General features: G+C 44.4%; 1 pseudogene; it reads right to left on the bottom strand.

The window, feature by feature from the left end:
• Nucleotides 1-564: 564 nt before the first annotated feature.
• LOC124029003 lies at nt 565-4,282 on the bottom strand (annotated as a pseudogene).
• Between the last annotated feature and the right edge of the window lie 15,740 nt (nt 4,283-20,022).

Raw genomic sequence — 20,022 nt, 5'->3', positions numbered from 1 at the left:
CTCTCCATAGATTTAATAACAATCAACAGTTTAGATGATAGAAGTGATTTAATAACCAATCAACAGCTTAGATTCTTTAGATAGAAGGGTTCTCTCCATAGTGATTTAATAACCAATCAACAGTTTAGAGAAGGTTTCCATAGTGATTTAATAACCAATCAACAGTTTAGATGATGGAAGGGTTCTCTCCATAGTGATTTAATAACCAATCAACAGTTTAGATGATAGAAGGGTTCTCTCCATAGTGATTTAATAACCAATCAACAGTTTAGATGATAGAAGGGTTCTCTCCATAGTGATTTAATAACCAATCAACAGAAGGGTTCTCTCCATAGTGATTTAATAACCAATCAACAGTTTAGATGGAAGGGTTCTCTCCATAGTGATTTAATAACCAATCAACAGTTTAGATGGAAGGGTTCTCTCCATAGTGATTTAATAACCAATCAACAGTTTAGATGGAAGGGTTCTCTCCATAGTGATTTAATAACCAATCAACAGTTTAGATGATAGAAGGGTTCTCTCCATAGTGATTTAATAACCAGTGATTTAATAACCAACACAGACACACTCAGTCATTCAGATCATTGGGATGAAGACAGTCATTACTGAATTTGTGGCATTTGAACCTTTCTTACCTTTGGATTCTATGACATTGTTGTCCCCAATTTTCAAAGCTTGAGACACTGCAAGTATCATTGGTTAAGGAGAATTTCATACTTTACCAACAAAAGGACTTTCAGAGCAGCAATATACAGATATGTGATATTAGACAGAGGTCAAATGTCCAAATAGCTGTTCCCTACAGGTCAGTGGCTGTACCCTATAGGTCAGTGGCTGTACCCTAAGGTCAGTGTACCCTACAGGTCAGTGTACCCTACAGGTCAGTGGCTGTACCCTACAGGTCAGTGGCTGTACCCTCAGTGGCTGTAACAGGTCAGTGGCTGTACCTACAGGTCAGTGGCTGTACTGGTCAGTTGGCTGTACCTACCCTAGAGGTCAGTGGCTGTACCCTAGAGGTCAGTGGCTGTACCCTAGAGGTCAGTGGCTGTACCCTAGAGGTCAGTGGCTGTACCCTAGAGGTCAGTGGCTGTACCCTAGAGGTCAGTGGCTGTACCCTAGAGGTCAGTGGCTGTACCCTAGAGGTCAGTGGCTGTACCCTAGAGGTCAGTGGCTGTACCCTAGAGGTCAGTGGCTGTACCCTAGAGGTCAGTGGCTGTACCCTAGAGGTCAGTGGCTGTACCCTAGAGGTCAGTGGCTGTACCAGTGGCTGTAGAGGTCAGTGGCTGTACCCTAGAGGTCAGTGGCTGTACCCTAGAGGTCAGTGGCTGTACCCTAGAGTGGCTCAGTGGCTGTACCCTAGAGGTCAGTGTACCACTTCAATATAAAGGATACTACACCCAACTTCAAACACGTTGTTGATGCCGATGGTCATCGTCTTTGGCTCCACTCCCTCAGAGTCAGGCGCTATGTTCTCTGGATAACTGATCAAAGACAGACAGCCAGCTTCAATCAGACAACCAGCTTCATATCAGACAGCCAGCTTCATATCAGACAGCCAGCTTCATATCAGACAGCCAGCTTCATATCAGACAGCCAGCTTCAATCAGACAGCCAGCTTCAATCAGACAGCCAGCTTCAATCAGACAGCCAGCTTCCATCAGACAGCCAGCTTCATATCAGACAGCCAGCTTCATATCAGACAGCCAGCTTCAATCAGACAGCCAGCTTCAATCAGACAGCCAGCTTCAATCAGACAGCCAGCTTCCATCAGACAGCCAGCTTCATATCAGACAGCCAGCTTCATATCAGACATACAGCTTCAAATCAGGCATACAGCTTCAATCAGACAGCCATAACATGACAGATGAAAAGGAGACCATAACATGACAGAGGAAAAGGAGACCATGACAGAGGAAAAGGAGACCATGACAGAGGAAAAGGAGACCATGACAGAGGAAAAGGAGACCATAACATGACAGAGGAAAAGGAGACCATACCATGACAGAGGAAAAAGGAGACCATGACAGAGGAAAAGGAGACCATAACATGACAGAGGAAAAGGAGACCATAACATGACAGAGGAAAAGGAGACCATAACATGACAGAGGAAAAGGAGACCATGACAGAGGAAAAGGAGACCATGACAGAGGAAAAGGAGACCATGACAGAGGAAAAGGAGACCATAACATGACAGAGGAAAAAGGAGACCATGGCAGAGGGAAAAGGAGACCATAACATGGCAGAGGAAAAGGAGACCATAACATGACAGAGGAAAAGGAGACCATAACATGACAGAGGAAAAAGGAGACCATGACAGAGGAAAAAGGAGACCATAACATGACAGAGGAAAAAGGAGACCATAACATGACAGAGGAAAAAGGAGACCATGACAGAGGAAAAAGGAGACCATGACAGAGGAAAAAGGAGACCATGACAGAGGAAAAAGGAGACCATGACAGAGGAAAAAGGAGACCATAGAGGAAAAAGGAGACCATAACAGAGGAAAAGGAGACCATAACATGACAGGGGAAAAGGAGACCATAACATGACAGAGGAAAAGGAGACCATGACAGAGGAAAAGGAGACCATGACAGAGGAAAAGGAGACCATAACATGACAGAGGAAAAGGAGACCATAACATGACAGAGGAAAAGGAGACCATAACATGACAGAGGAAAAGGAGACCATAACATGACAGAGGAAAAGGAGACCATAACATGACAGAGGAAAAGGAGACCATAACATGACAGAGGAAAAGGAGACCATAACATGACAGAGGAAAAGGAGACCATAACATGACAGGAAAAGGAGACCATAACATGACAGAGGAAAAGGAGACCATAACATGACAGGAAAAGGAGACCATAACATGACAGGAAAAGGAGACCATAACATGACAGGAAAAGGAGACCATAACATGACAGAGGAAAAGGAGACCATAACATGACAGGAAAAGGAGACCATAACATGACAGGAAAAGGAGACCATAACATGACAGAGGAAAAGGAGACCATAACATGACAGGAAAAGGAGACCATAACATGACAGAGAAAAAGGAGACCATAACATGACAGGAAAAGGAGACCATAACATGACAGAGGAAAAGGAGACCATAACATGACAGAGGAAAAAGAGGTGGGCGACTGTGTAATAGTATAACTTTAAACCGTCCCCTCGCCCATACCCGGGCGCGAACCAGGGACCCTCTGCACACATCAACAACAGTCACCCTCGAAGCATCGTTACCCATCGCTCCACAAAAAAAAACGCTATTTAGCGCGCACCACTAACCAAGCTAGCCGTCTCACATCCGTTACAAGTGCAAAAGAGAGGTGGGGGAAAGACAGAATAAAAGCACGGAAGGAATAAAGTGTAGGGAGAATGGATGGATGTAACCGGGGAGGGGGAGAGAGAGAGGCGGCAATAGAACACAGGAGAGACCTCACCACTGTACCCTTCCACTTCTAGAAGATTCACTATTGTTATGTTCACCTGTTGATTATAAGAGCTTGTTCCTCGATGAGGTTGCCTTCTCCGATGACTATGGGTCCTGCCTCGGCAATGATGCGGGCTTTGGGATGGACCACGGTTCTGGCACCTGGAAAGACCATGCATGAACAGTCAAATGTGCAACGCTAGCCTCCCACATCAACCATTTTTAGCCGGCCTTAAAGTGGATATATACTCAGTAACCTGAGCCGTGTGATAATGTCAAGCTATATAGAGACTAGAGCTACTACAGACAAACGAATGTTGTTGTTGCTCATTGTAAAATAAATAGTTAGCGGACGTTACCCGACTAGCTAAGCTAAATGCTACATTTGACGTCTTCTTACCAATAGTGACATCCCCTCTGATCTCGCTTTCGACGCACACCACGGCGCCAGCTGCTATTTTAGCACTACAAACAGAAAACCAAGTGTTGGTAATAATCAGCAATACAAAACGTGTATAATTTATGAATCATCTGTATGTCTACAAGTTAGTTAGCTGCTTGCTACAGCTAAAGTAGCTAACTCAGCTAGTCACGTTAGCTAGCTGTTTCCTAAAACATATTCACTTTGTTTAACACATTCAAACTATCACAAAACAGTATGAAACAGTAATAATGTGTTATTTGATACACAATACTGAACTAAAAACGAATTCAAGTTGGAGTCGTAATACCTTTTTTGAGCATTTTGTTTATCCGACATTTTGTTGATCGACTTGAGTTTTTTTTCGACAATCGATTTCGAATCCTTCTCAGCATAAACGACGTCATTGTGCGCTTGCGTGGAACGCAGACAAGATGAGGAGGGGGTGGGGACATTAATGGGGATTTAGTGTCACCTAGAATGTTTATAAAACTGCAGCTGAACTAACTCTCGCTACTGTATATAGCCTGTCTTTTTTTACTGTTGTTTTATTTCTTTACCTACCTAATGTTCACCTAATACCTTTTTTGCGCTGTTGGTTAGAGCCTGTAAGTAAGCATTTCACTGTAAGGTCTTGTATTCAGCGCACATGACAAATTAACTTTGATTTGAATCCCAAATCAAACCGAGCGCCTATCTCCTAACCTTTTTTAATTATTTTTTACCTTTATTTTACTAGGCAAGTCAATTAAGAACACATTCTTATTTTTAATGACGGCCAAGGGACAGTGGAACACACATAAGAACACATTCTTATTTTCAATGACGGACTAGGAACAGTGGGTTAACTGCCTGTTCAGGGGCAGAACGACAGATTTGTACCTTGTCAGCTCGGGGGTTTTGAACTTGCAACCTTCCGGTTACTAGTCCAATGCTCTAACCACTAGGCTACCCTGCCACCCCTTATCCCCTAGCCCCTATCTCCTAACCTTATCCTCTAGCCCATATCGCCTAACCTCATCCCCTAGCCCATATCTCCTAACCTCATCCCCTAGCCCCTATCTCCTAACCTCATCCCCTAGCCCCTATCTCCTAACCTTATCCCCTAGCCCCTATCTCCTAACCTTATCCGCAAGCCCATATCTCCTACCCTTATCCCCTAGCCCATATCTCCTACCCGTATCCCCTAGCCCATATCTCCTACCCTTATCCCCTAGCCCATATCTCCTACCCGTATCCCCTAGCCCATATCTCAAATTTGTAAGTCGCTCTGGATAAGAGCGTCTGCTAAATGACTTAAATGTAAATGTAAGTGTCAACAACAAGTCATCTGATAGATAACCTTCACCTTGTCCTTGACTAATAGAGTTGAATTAGAGTTGAATTATAACCCTCACCTTGTCCTTGACTGATAGAGTTGAATTAGAGTTGAATTAGAGTTGAATTATAACCTTCACCTTGTCCTTGACTAATAGAGTTGAATTAGAGTTGAATTAGAGTTGAATTATAACCCTCACCTTGTCCTTGACTGATAGAGTTGAATTATAACCCTCACCTTGTCCTTGACTGATAGAGTTGAATTAGAGTTGAATTATAACCCTCACCTTGTCCTTGACTGATAGAGTTGAATTAGAGTTGAATTATAACCCTCACCTTGTCCTTGACTGATAGAGTTGAATTAGAGTTGAATTATAACCCTCACCTTGTCCTTGACTGATAGAGTTGAATTAGAGTAGAATTATAACCCTCACCTTGTCCTTGACTGATAGAGTTGAATTCTAACCTTCACCTTGTCCTTGACTGATAGAGTTGAATTCTAACCCTCACCTTGTCCTTGACTAATAGAGTTGAATTCTAACCTTCACCTTGTCCTTGACTGATAGAGTTGAATTCTAACCCTCACCTTGTCCTTGACTGATAGAGTTGAATTATAACCCTCACCTTGTCCTTGACTAATAGAGTTGAATTCTAACCTTCACCTTGTCCTTGACTAATAGAGTTGAATTCTAACCTTCACCTTGTCCTTGACTGATAGAGTTGAATTCTAACCCTCACCTTGTCCTTGACTGATAGAGTTGAATTCTAACCTTCACCTTGTCCTTGACTGATAGAGTTGAATTCTAACCTTCACCTTGTCCTTGACTGATAGAGTTGAATTCTAACCTTCACCTTGTCCTTGACTGATAGAGTTGAATTCTAACCTTCACCTTGTCCTTGACTGATAGAGTTGAATTCTAACTCTCACCTTGTCCTTGACTAATAGAGTTGAATTCTAACCCTCACCTTGTCCTTGACTAATAGAGTTGAATTATAACCTTCACCTTGTCCTTGACTAATAGAGTTGAATTCTAACCTTCACCTTGTCCTTGACTAGTCTCCAATCACCATTTATCCTGGTCCCAGATCAGTGTTTACTGTACCCAGGTCTTTAGCTGTATTTGTTCATCGTCATGCCGACCGGTGTGTACACAGAGGACAGAGTTACCTGTCAATCATCAACCCAGCTCAATGCCACTGTATCTGAAATTAGTACACACACACACACACACACACACACACACACACACACACACACACACACACACACACACACACACACACACACACACACACACACACACACACACACACACACACTTACACTTTTCAATGACCCTCTCCCACCTCTCCCACTCCCTGATCATTTAAAAAAGCATCATCAACATCAAATGAACCAACATCTTCTAGATAGTCAGTCCGAACTTCAAACACACGGAGCTTCAAATCACTCAAACTTTCAGATGGATCAGAAAGGAAATTAGCATTTTCAAAATTCTATAAATGATTAATTATGGGTTGTAGAAGAAGAGAGTACATAAATGATTAAATATGCACTAACCTAATTTAGAAAGTAGTACATAATATATGAATTATACACACACACACACACACACACACACACACACACACACACACACACACACACACACACACACACACACACACACACACACACACACACACACACACACACACACACACACACACAGAGGCATGGACACACACACACACACACACACACACACACACACACACACACACACACACACACACACACACACACACACACACACACACACACACACACACACACACGTACACACACACACACACACACACAGAGGCATGGACACACACACACACACACACACACACACACACACACACACACACACACACACACACACACACACACACACACACACACACACACACACACACACACACACACACACACACACACACAGAGGCATGGACACACACACACACACACACACACACACACACACACACACACACACACACACACACACACACACACACACACACACACACACACACAGAGGCATACACACACACACACACACACACACACACACACACACACACACACACACACACACACACACACACACACACACACACACACACACACACACACACACACACACACACACACACACACACACACACAGAGAGCGATTGTATAATCAGACTTTCCCCTTTTTAGACGTTGGAGGAAGTGACATGATAACGAGGTGTGAACAGAACAGATTTCATATGAGTTAAACAGACTGGCTAAACCAGAACAGATTTCATATGAGTTAAACAGACTGGCTAAACCAGAACAGATTTCATATGAGTTAAACAGACTGGCTAAACCAGAACAGATTTCATGAGTTAAACAGACTGGCTCAACCAGAACAGATTTCATATGAGTTAAACAGACTGGCTCAACCAGAACAGATTTCATATGAGTTAAACAGACTGGCTAAACCAGAACAGATTTCATATGAGTTAAACCAGAACAGATTTCATATGAGTTAAACCAGAACAGATTTCATATGAGTTAAACAGACTGGCTCAACCAGAACAGATTTCATATGAGTTAAACAGACTGGCTCAACCAGAACAGATTTCATATGAGTTAAACAGACTGGCTAAACCAGAACAAGATGATGAGAGGTTACAGACAGAAAGACAGAAAGACACTCACCCCAAACTCCATAAAAACTAACAGACCAACATGACAATTCCCCTTTACCTTTGAACTCTGACCTCTACCTTGTCCTTGACTGATAGTTGAACTCTGACCTCCACCTTGTCCTTGACTGATAGTTGAACTCTAACCTCCAGTGTTTACTGTAGCCCAGACTCTGGCTGTATTTGTTCATCGTCATGCCGACCGGTGTGTACACAGAGGACAGAGTTACCTGTCAATCATCAACCCAGCTCAATGCCACTGTATCTGAAATTAGTACACACACACACACACACACACACACACACACACACACACACACACACACACACACACACACACACACACACACACACACACACACACACACACACACACACACACACACACACACACACACACACACACACACACACACACACACACACACACACACACACACACACAGCTCAATGTCACTGTATCTGAAATAAGTACACACACACACACACACACACACACACACACACACACACACACACACACACACACACACACACACACACACACACACACACACACACACACACACACACACACACACACACACACACACACACACACACAGCAGGTGTTTCCTTTCCTCTGGCTGCTGCTGAACTCTGAGAACCATACAGGAAGTCTATCATGTCAGAACAACAATCCCCTCTTACACCACTTCCTGTTAAGATCGAGAGAGACACACAGAGAGAGAGGATCATTGTGTGTGTGTGTGTGTGTGTGTGTGTGTGTGTGTGTGTGTGTGTGTGTGTGTGTGTGTGTGTGTGTGTGTGTGTGAGAATGAATAGGTGATCCGTATTCATCACTACAGTCATTATTGAGTCAGAGGAAACAATGGAGATGACTGATGAACTCTGGGTAGTTGGGAGCTTCCTGTCTGACATCCAACAGGAGGCCATAACAGCAACACACACACACACACACACACACACACACACACACACACACACACACACACACACACACACACACACACACACACACACACACACACACACACACACACACACACACACAAGACTTCAATAGAGAGTTTCCCGATTCATTAACTATTTTAATGTCAAAGTAAGTTGACAACACTCTGCGAAACCAAAACGAAATAAAAGTTTTGGGGATTTGACCTCATACCATTTTATTTCGAACTCAGGGAATCTATTTCAACTATTGCCAGTTGTCTCCAAGAGTCAAAACATTTCTGTAATGTCGAATGCCTCCAACCTCATTGGAAAATAATTAGCTGCAGTATTCACTTAGTCCACCAGGTGGTAGTAAAACCCCACTATCTCCACTCGCATTCAACCAGTCATTCATAAATTATAACTGCAGGGGCTCAGTCCCACATGAAAGAAACCCTATTCGCTATTTATTGCACTACTTTTCAAATCAAATCAAATTTATTTATATAGCCCTTCGTACATCAGCTGATATCTCAAAGTGCTGTACAGAAACCCAGCCTGAAACCCCAAACAGGAAGCAATGCAGGTGTAGAAGCACGGTGGCTAGGAAACACTCCCTAGGAAGGAGTTTTGTTGCCTTAGCGACTCTAAATGAATTATTCCACTGCTCTATCGGTCTGTTACATACTTCAGTCTGAGACTGTCAACCACTGTGTTCCAACCACTGTGTCACAACCACTGTGTTCCAATCACTGTGTACCAATCACTGTGTCACAATCACTGTGTTCCAACCACTGTGTCATAACCACTGTGTTCCAATCACTGTGTACCAATCGCTGTGTACCAATCACTGTGTCACAATCAATGTGTTCCAACCACTGTGTCATAACCACTGTGTTCCAATCACTGTGTTCCAACCACTGTGTTCCAACCACTGTGTCATAACCACTGTGTTCCAATCACTGTGTTCCAATCACTGTGTTCCAACCACTGTGTTCCAACCACTGTGTCATAACCACTGTGTTCCAACCACTGTGTTCCAACCACTGTGTCATAACCACTGTGTTCCAATCACTGTGTTCCAACCACTGTGTTCCAATCACTGTGTTACAATCACTGTGTTCCAATCACTGTGTCACAATCACTGTGTTCCAACCACTGTGTCATAACCACTGTGTCATAACCACTGTGTTCCAATCACTGTGTTCCAACCACTGTGTTCCAATCACTGTGTTCCAATCACTGTGTTCCAATCACTGTGTTCCAACCACTGTGTCATAACCGGCCATGATCGGGAGTCCCATACACACAGTTGGCCCAGCGTCGTCCGGGTTTGGCCGGGTTAGGGTAGGGTTTGGCCGGGTTAGGGTAGGGTTTGGCCTGGTTAGGGTAGGGTTAGGCCGGGTTAGGGTAGGGTTAGGCCGGGTTAGGGTAGGGTTAGGCCGGGTTAGACCATCATAGTAAAATAAGAATTTGATCTTAACTAACTTGCCTAGTTAAATAAAGGTTCTATAAAAAATGGTTTCTGGTGACCTCATGAGGGATGTTGTACTAAACTAAGTAGACTGTTCAGCGATTGGATCATTTCTAACCAATCAGAGAAGTAAAGCCAATGAAAATGTTCAAACCTCTGCTTGACCCACGTTCTGGCTCTGGTCCCACCCATCTGTTTCAGGGACCAATCAGGAAGGTTCAAATGTTTTTCCTGTTCTGGAAATCATCATGGAGGCAGATCCTGACTCATTGAGAGAAGAAGGAACTCCTGTCCATTAGGCTCTGGTCTAAAGTAGTGCACTATATAGGGAATAGGGCTCTGGTCTAAAGTAGTGCACTATATATGGAATAGGGCTCTGGTCTAAAGTAGTGCACTATATAGAGAATAGGGCTCTGGTCTAAAGTAGTGCACTATATAGGGAATAGGGCTCTGGTCTAAAGTAGTGCACTATATAGAGAATAGGGCTCTGGTCTAAAGTAGTGCACTATATAGGGAATAGGGCTCTGGTCTAAAGTAGTGCACTATATAGAGAATAGGGCTCTGGTCTAAAGTAGTGCACTATATAGGGAATAGGGCTCTGGTCTAAAGTAGTGCACTATATAGGGAATATGGCTCTGGTCTAAAGTAGTGCACAATATAGGGAATAGGGCTCTGGTCTAAAGTACTGCACTATATAGGGAATAGGGCTCTGGTCTAAAGTAGTGCACTATATAGAGAATAGGGCTCTGGTCTAAAGTAGTGCACTATATAGGGAATAGGGCTCTGGTCTAAAGTAGTGCACTATATAGGGAATAGGGCTCTGGTCTAAAGTAATGCACTATATAGGGAATAGGGCTCTGGTCTAAAGTAGTGCACTATATAGGGAATAGGGCTCTGGTCTAAAGTAGTGCACTATATAGGGAATAGGGCTCTGGTCTAAAGTAGTGCACTATATAGGGAATAGGGCTCTGGTCTAAAGTAGTGCACTATATAGGAATAGGGCTCTGGTCTAAAGTAGTGCACTATATAGGAATAGGGCTCTGGTCTAAAGTAGTGCACTATATAGGGAATAGGGCTCTGGTCTATAGTAGTTCACTATATAGGGAATAGGGCTCTGGTCTAAAGTAGTGCACTATATACGGAATAGGGCTCTGGTCTAAAGTAGTGCACTATATAGGGAATAGGGCTCTGGTCTAAAGTAGTGCACTATATATGGAATAGGGCTCTGGTCTAAAGTAGTTCACTATATAGGGAATAGGGCTCTGGTCTAAAGTAGTTCACTATATAGGAATAGGGCTCTGGTCTAAAGTAGTTCACTATATAGGGAATAGGGCTCTGGTTTAAAGTAGTTCACTATATAGGAATAGGGCTCTGGTCTAAAGTAGTTCACTATATAGGGAATAGGGCTCTGGTTTAAAGTAGTTCACTATATAGGGAATAGGGCTCTGGTCTAAAGTAGTGCACTATATAGGGAATAGGGCTCTGGTTTAAAGTAGTTCACTATATAGGGAATAGGGCTCTGGTTTAAAGTAGTTCACTATATAGGGAATAGGGCCCTGGTCTAAAGTAATGCACTATATAGGGAATAGGGCTCTGGTCTATAGTAGTGTACTATATAGGGAATAGGGCCCTGGTCTAAAGTAGTGCACTATATAGGGAAAATTGTGCCATTTGGGAGCAACTAGAAAACAACTAGCCTATTTTCCTAATGTTGACCCTAATCAGTTGGCGAGTATTAATCTTTAGGAAAATGATGCAACCTCCCCTTTAACGCACAACAGTTAAATGGTAGAGATGAAATGATACAACCTCCCCTTTAACTCATAACAGTTAAATGGTGGAGAGGAAATGATACAACCTCCCCTTTAACTCATAACAGTTAAATGGTGGAGATGAAATGATACAACCTCCCCTTTAACTCATAACAGTTAAATGGTGGAGAGGAAATGATACAACCTCCCCTTTAACTCATAACAGTTAAATGGTGGAGAGGAAATGATACAACCTCCCCTTTAACTCATAACAGTTAAATGGTGGAGAGGAAATGATACAACCTCCCCTTTAACTCATAACAGTTAAATGGTAGAGATGAGATGATAATGAGAGAGATAATAACAGGAAACACTGTGTGTGTGTGTGTGTGTGTGTGTGTGTGTGTGTGTGTGTGTGTGTGTGTGTGTGTGTGTGTGTGTGTGTGTGTGTGTGTGTGTGTGTGTGTGTGTGTGTGTGTTACATAAGATTGTGGCAGTGTGTCAACAAATAATTTTATCATCGGAAATGCAGAATGTTATGGAATATAAAACTGAAATATACATGCAATTTACATGAATTATTTCTATAATTTCACACACACACACACACACACACACACACACACACACACACACACACACACACACACACACACACACACACACACACACACACACACACACACACACACACACACACACACACACACACACACACACACACTTCCTCTCCCCATTGATTCTGGCACAGTACTCTGCAACCTTTCTCATTGGCCCCAGTTCATTTCTCACGCTGAGTCTCTCCCTGTTGTCCACTATATTAACACCCTCAAAGGAAAGAGTGTGTGTGTGTGTCTGTGTGTGTGTGTGTGTGTGGGGGGGGTGTGAGTGAGTGTGTGTAATAATTCTTGTCTCTGATGATAAACTGGATATTGAGCTACTAGACGGGGGCCGAGCTGACACCTGGTGGAGCGGAGGTCACTCTCTGTGTGTGTGTGTGTGTGTGTGTGTGTGTGTGTGTGTGTGTGTGTGTGTGTGTGTGTGTCTGTGTGTGTGTGTGTGCAATAATTCTACTAAAAAGACATGAGAGAAACAGAAAGAATTTAAATCCAGTAATTATCATAAGAAGTAACACCGTCCATCCACCCCATTACGTATCAGCTAAACCTTCAGACTCTTATCTTAACCAGCCAAACGCTTAACTCATTAAGTACATGTAAAGTTACTTTTCCTCTGGAAAAACTGAAGACACATTACTGAAACATCAAAGACATGGATTAGGTCAGGGAGAAAACGCTTAGAGACAGTGAAAGACAGGCTTACAGACAGACAGTAAAAGACAGGTTTACAGACAGACAGTAAAAGACAGGTTTACAGACACAGTAAAAGACAGGTTTACAGACAGACAGTAAAAGACAGGTTTACAGACAGACAGTAAAAAGACAGGTTTACAGACAGACAGACAGTGAAAGACAGGTTTACAGACAGACAGTAAAAGACAGGTTTACAGACAGACAGTAAAAAGACAGGTTTACAGACAGACAGACAGTGAAAGACAGGTTTACAGACAGACAGTAAAAGACAGGTTTACAGACAGACAGACAGTGAAAGACAGGTTTACAGACAGACAGTAAAAGACAGGTTTACAGACAGACAGACAGTAAAAGACAGGTTTACAGACAGACAGTAAAAGACAGGTTTACAGACAGACAGTAAAAGACAGGTTTACAGGTTTACAGACAGTAAAAGACAGGTTTACAGACAGACAGTAAAAAGACAGGTTTACAGACAGACAGTAAAAAGACAGGTTTACAGACAGACAGACAGTAAAAGACAGGTTTACAGACAGACAGTAAAAGACAGGTTTACAGACAGACAGTAAAAGACAGGTTTACAGGTTTACAGACAGTAAAAGACAGGTTTACAGACAGACAGTAAAAGACAGGTTTACAGACAGACAGACAGTAAAAAGACAGGTTTACAGACAGACAGACAGTAAAAGACAGGTTTACAGACAGACAGTAAAAGACAGGTTTACAGACAGACAGTAAAAAGACAGGTTTACAGACAGACAGACAGTGAAAGACAGGTTTACAGACAGACAGTAAAAGACAGGTTTACAGACAGACAGACAGTGAAAGACAGGTTTACAGACAGACAGTAAAAGACAGGTTTACAGACAGACAGACAGTAAAAGACAGGTTTACAGACAGACAGTAAAAGACAGGTTTACAGACAGACAGTAAAAGACAGGTTTACAGGTTTACAGACAGTAAAAGACAGGTTTACAGACAGACAGTAAAAAGACACACACACACACACACACACACACACACACACACACACACACACACACACACACACACACACACACACACACACACACACACACACACACACACACACACACACACACACACACACACACACACACACACACACAGAGAGAGAAGGATAGGACAGTGAGGTTGTGAATTAAGTTACTCTGAACACACAGAAGAGAGAAAATAAAAACACCATGTCCAGCTAGCCTATCAGGTAGGTCACTGATGACCCAGCTAGCCTATCAGGTAGGTCACTGATGACCCAGCTAGCCTATCAGGTAGGTCACTGATGACCCAGCTAGCCTATCAGGTAGGTCACTGATGACACAGCTAGCCTATCAGGTAGGTCACTGATGACCCAGCTAGCCTATCAGGTAGGTCACTGATGACACAGCTAGCCTATCAGGTAGGTCACTGATGACCCAGCTAGCCTATCAGGTAGGTCACTGATGACCCAGCTAGCCTATCAGGTAGGTCACTGATGACCCAGCTAGCCTATCAGGTAGGTCACTGATGACCCAGCTAGCCTATCAGGTAGGTCACTGATGACACAGCTAGCCTATCAGGTAGGTCACTGATGACCCAGCTAGCCTATCAGGTAGGTCACTGATGACACAGCTAGCCTGTCAGGTAGGTCACTGATGACACAGCTAGCCTATCAGGTAGGTCACTGATGACCCAGCTAGCCTATCAGGTAGGTCACTGATGACACAGCTAGCCTGTCAGGTAGGTCACTGACGACCCAGCTAGCCTATCAGGTAGGTCACTGATGACACAGCTAGCCTGTCAGGTAGGTCACTGACGACCCAGCTAGCCTATCAGGTTTAGACGTTTGAAAAGGTCCTGAGAACGTCTATATGTGCCTTACCTCGTAGCTCACAAAAAAATTGTGTTTCACAGGGTCTTGGACCGTACCATTGTGAGTTTCCTTCAGACCAACAGGGGTTATGTGGACCGTACCATTGTGAGTTTCCTTCAGACCAACAGGGGTTATGTGGACCGTACCATTGTGAGTTTCCTTCAGACCAACAGGGGTTATGTGGACCGTACCATTGTGAGTTTCCTTCAGACCAACAGGGGTTATGTGGACCGTACCATTGTGAGTTTCCTTCAGAACAACAGGGGTTATGTGGACCGTACCATTGTGAGTTTCCTTCAGAACAACAGGGGTTATGTGGACCGTACCATTGTGAGTTGCCTTCAGACCAACAGGGGTTATGTGGACCGTACCATTGTGAGTTGCCTTCAGACCAACAGGGGTTATGTGGACCGCACCATTGTGAGTTGCCTTCAGACCAACAGGGGTTATGTGGACCGCACCATTGTGAGTTGCCTTCAGACCAACAGGGGTTATGTGGACCGCACCATTGTGAGTTGCCTTCAGACCAACAGGGGTTATGTGGACCGTACCATTGTGAGTTTCCTTCAGACCAACAGGGGTTATGTGGACCGTACCATTGTGGCTTCTGTGGTAACAGATGTCATCGTAAAACTGGAGGTTAGGCTTGTTCTCACAAATCTGTTTTGTGTGTATGTGTGTGTGTGTGTGAGAGTGTGCGTGCGTGAGAGAGTGTGTGTGCGTGAGAAAGTGTGTGTGTGTGTGTGAGAGTGTGCGTGCGTGAGAGAGTGTGTGTGCGTGAGAAAGTGTGTGTATGTGTGTGTGTGTGTGAGAGTGTGCGTGCGTGAGAGAGTGTGTGTGCGTGAGAAAGTGTGTGTGTGTGTGTGTGTGTGAGAGTGTGCGTGCGTGAGAGAGTGTGTGTGCGTGAGAAAGTGTGTGTGTGTTGCCAGATTGTTCTTGCTACATTCAGCAATTCCCCTGATATCTACTGGCATACGTTTCCCTCCCGTTTCCCTCCCGTTTCCCTCCCGTTTCCCTCCCAACCCCCCGTAGGGCTGAGAGCTTCCTACTCGAACATAATGGACTTCATATGAGGCATTGTGCTGCAGAGAGTCACATATAGATTATCCCACATATGGACCTCTTTCCCTACACAGGGAGACACTTTCAACAGAGCCTTATGTGGAAAGGGAATAGGGGACTGTTGTATGGGGAATAGGGGACTGTTGTATGGGGAATAGGGGACTGTTGTATGGGGAATAGGGGACTGTTGTATGGGGAATAGGGGGCTGTTATATGGGGAATAGGGGACTGTTGTATGGGGAATAGGGGGCTGTTATATGGGGAATAGGGGACTGTTATATGGGGAATAGAGGACTGTTATATGGGGAATAGGGGACTGTTATATGGGGAATAGGGGACTGTTATATGGGGAATAGGGGACTGTTATATGGGGAATAGGGGACTGTTGTATGGGGAATAGGGGACTGTTATATGGGGAATAGGGGACTGTTGTATGGGGAATAGGGGACTGTTATATGGGGAATAGGGGACTGTTATATGGGGAATAGGGGACTGTTATATGGGGAATAGGGGACTGTTGTATGGGGAATAGGGGACTGTTGTATGGGGAATAGGGGACTGTTGTATGGGGACTAGGGGACTGTTGTATGGGGAATAGGGGACTGTTGTATGGGGAATAGGGGACTGTTGTATGGGGAATAGGGGACTGTTGTATGGGGAATATGGGGCTGTTGTATGGGGAATAGGGGACTGTTATATGGGGAATAGAGGACTGTTGTATGGGGAATAGGGGACTGTTGTATGGGGAATAGGGGACTGTTGTATGGGGAATAGGGGACTTTTGTATGGGGAATAGGGGACTGTTGTATGGGGAATAGGGGACTGTTGTATGGGGAATAGGGGACTGTTATATGGGGAATAGGGGACTGTTGTATGGGGAATAGGGGACTGTTGTATGGGGAATAGGGGACTGTTATATGGGGAATAGGGGACTGTTGTATGGGGAATAGGGGACTGTTGTATGGGGAATAGGGGGCTGTTATATGGGGAATAGGGGACTGTTATATGGGGAATAGAGGACTGTTATATGGGGAATAGGGGACTGTTATATGGGGAATAGGGGACTGTTATATGGGGAATAGGGGACTGTTGTATGGGGAATAGGGGGCTGTTATATGGGGAATAGGGGACTGTTGTATGGGGAATAGGGGACTGTTGTATGGGGAATAGGGGACTGTTATATGGGGAATAGGGGATTGTTATATGGGGAATAGGGGACTGTTGTATGGGGAATAGGGGACTGTTGTATGGGGAATAGGGGACTGTTGTATGGGGAATAGGGGACTGTTATATGGGGAATAGGGGACTGTTGTATGGGGAATAGGGGACTGTTATATGGGGAATAGGGGACTGTTGTATGGGGAATAGGGGACTGTTATATGGGGAATAGGGGACTGTTGTATGGGGAATAGGGGACTGTTATATGGGGAATAGGGGACTGTTATATGGGGAATAGGGGACTGTTGTATGGGGAATAGGGGACTGTTGTATGGGGAATAGGGGACTGTTGTATGGGGAATAGGGGACTGTTATATGGGGAATAGGGGACTGTTGTATGGGGAATAGGGGACTGTTGTATGGGGAATAGGGGACTGTTGTATGGGGAATAGGGGACTGTTATATGGGGAATAGGGGACCAATAGAACACATTCTGTCATGAAGAACAGAGATATCATCAAATAGAACACATTCTGTCATGTAGAACAGAGATATCATCAAATAGAACACATTCTGTCATCTAGAACAGAGATATAAGCAAATAGAACACATTCTGTCAGATTCAGAGGAACAATTTAGGATCTCAATTTGAGATCCTTTCTTTGTCATTTTAGTTCTCGTTCTCTCTCTGTCTTTCTCCCTCCCTCTCCTACTTCTCTCTCCCTCCCTCCCTCTCCCTCCCTCCCTCTACTTGTCTCTCCCTTCCTCTCCCTCCCTCTCTCTACTTGTCTCTCACTCCCTCCCTCTCCCTACTTCTCCCTCCCTCCCTCTCCCTCCCTCCATCTACTTCTCTCTCCCTCCCTTCCTCTCCCTCCCTCTCTCTACTTGTCTCTCTTTCTCTCTCTCCCTCTCTCCCTCTCTCTCTGTCTTTCTCCCTCCCTCTCCCTACTTCTCCCTCCCTCTCCCTACTTCTCCCTCCCTCTCCCTACTTCTCCCTCTCTCTACTTGTCTCTCGCTCTCTCCCTCTCTCTCTGTCTTTCTCCCTCCCTCTCCCTACTTCTCCCTCCCTCTCCCTATTCTCCCTCCCCCTCCCTATTACTCCCTCTCTCCCTCTCTCTACTTGTCTCTCGCTCTCTCTTTCTCTCTCTCCACCTCTCTCTGTCTCTCTCTCCCTCTCTCTACTTGTCTCTCGCTCTCTCTTTCTCTCTCTCCCTCTCTCTCTGTCTCTCTCTCCCTCCAGATCTCTCCATCCCAGTCTTTATTGGACTTGACCTGCTGAGATGAGCAATGAAGCCAATAAAGCCAGACACACACACACACACACACACACACACACACACACACACACACACACACACACACACACACACACACACACACACACACACACACACACACACACACACACACACACACACACACACACACACACACACACACACACACTAATATGCCAGAGGACTTTAGCTGTTCCCACATACACACCCTCTGAAATAAAATCAATGGCAGTGCTGTATTCACAGTATTCTGTGTCATGATACACACACGCACGCACGCACGCACGCACGCACGCACGCACGCACGCACGCACGCACGCACGCACGCACGCACGCACGCACGCACGCACGCACGCACGCACGCACGCACACACACACACACACACACACACACACACACACACACACACACACACACACACACACACACACACACACACACACACACACAGGTTGAATCTGAAATATCACCCTGTACATTACCAGCTCTCAGCAGTCACTTAAAAGTCACTTATGGTTCAATTAAATAGCACTGATTTCTTACATGACTCTGTGTGTGTGTCTGTGTGTGTGTGTTTATGTGTGTGGGTGTGTGTGTGTATCATGATAGAGAATACTGTGAATACAGCACTGTCATCGATTTTATTTCAGAAAGTGTGTATGTGGGAACAGATAAAGTCCTCTGGCATATCGGTGTGTTTGTGTGTGTGTGGCGCACGGGCATATACATGTGTGTGTGTGTGTGTGTGTGTGTGTGTGTGTGTGTGTGTGTGTGTGTGTGTGTGTGTGTGTGTGTGTGTGTGTGTGTGTGTGTGTGTGTGCGCGACCAGACTGTATCCTCTCTGTGATAACCTTCCATCGTGCTGACTGATGTACTTCCTGTGATGGATATGAGCTGACTCAGCAGGAAGTTCCTTTACATTATTATGTTCAGTGTAATTGTTGTTCTTCTTCTTCTGTCTCAACACAGATGTCCACAGAGCTGAGGAGGGATGCAGAGACAGCATCACAGCCAGCGTTCCACAAACTAATGCACGGCAACATTAAAACGGTGCCCGGCTTACTGCTTCTGACTGTACATATATACAGTAACTCAGAACTAATACAGTAACTCAGAACATATACAGTAACTCAGAACTAATACAGTAACTCAGAACATATACAGTAACTCAGAACATATACAGTAACTCAGAACTAATACAGTAACTCAGAACATATACAGTAACTCAGAACTAACACAGTAACTCATAACATATACAGTAACTCAGAACTAATACAGTAACTCAGAACATATAGAGTAA

Source organism: Oncorhynchus gorbuscha, unplaced genomic scaffold, assembly GCF_021184085.1.
Source record: "Oncorhynchus gorbuscha isolate QuinsamMale2020 ecotype Even-year unplaced genomic scaffold, OgorEven_v1.0 Un_scaffold_5231, whole genome shotgun sequence".
Classification (NCBI taxonomy): Eukaryota; Metazoa; Chordata; class Actinopteri; order Salmoniformes; family Salmonidae; genus Oncorhynchus; species Oncorhynchus gorbuscha.
Note: the sequence above shows the minus strand (reverse complement) of the source record. Positions and strands in the feature narration are given on the sequence as shown.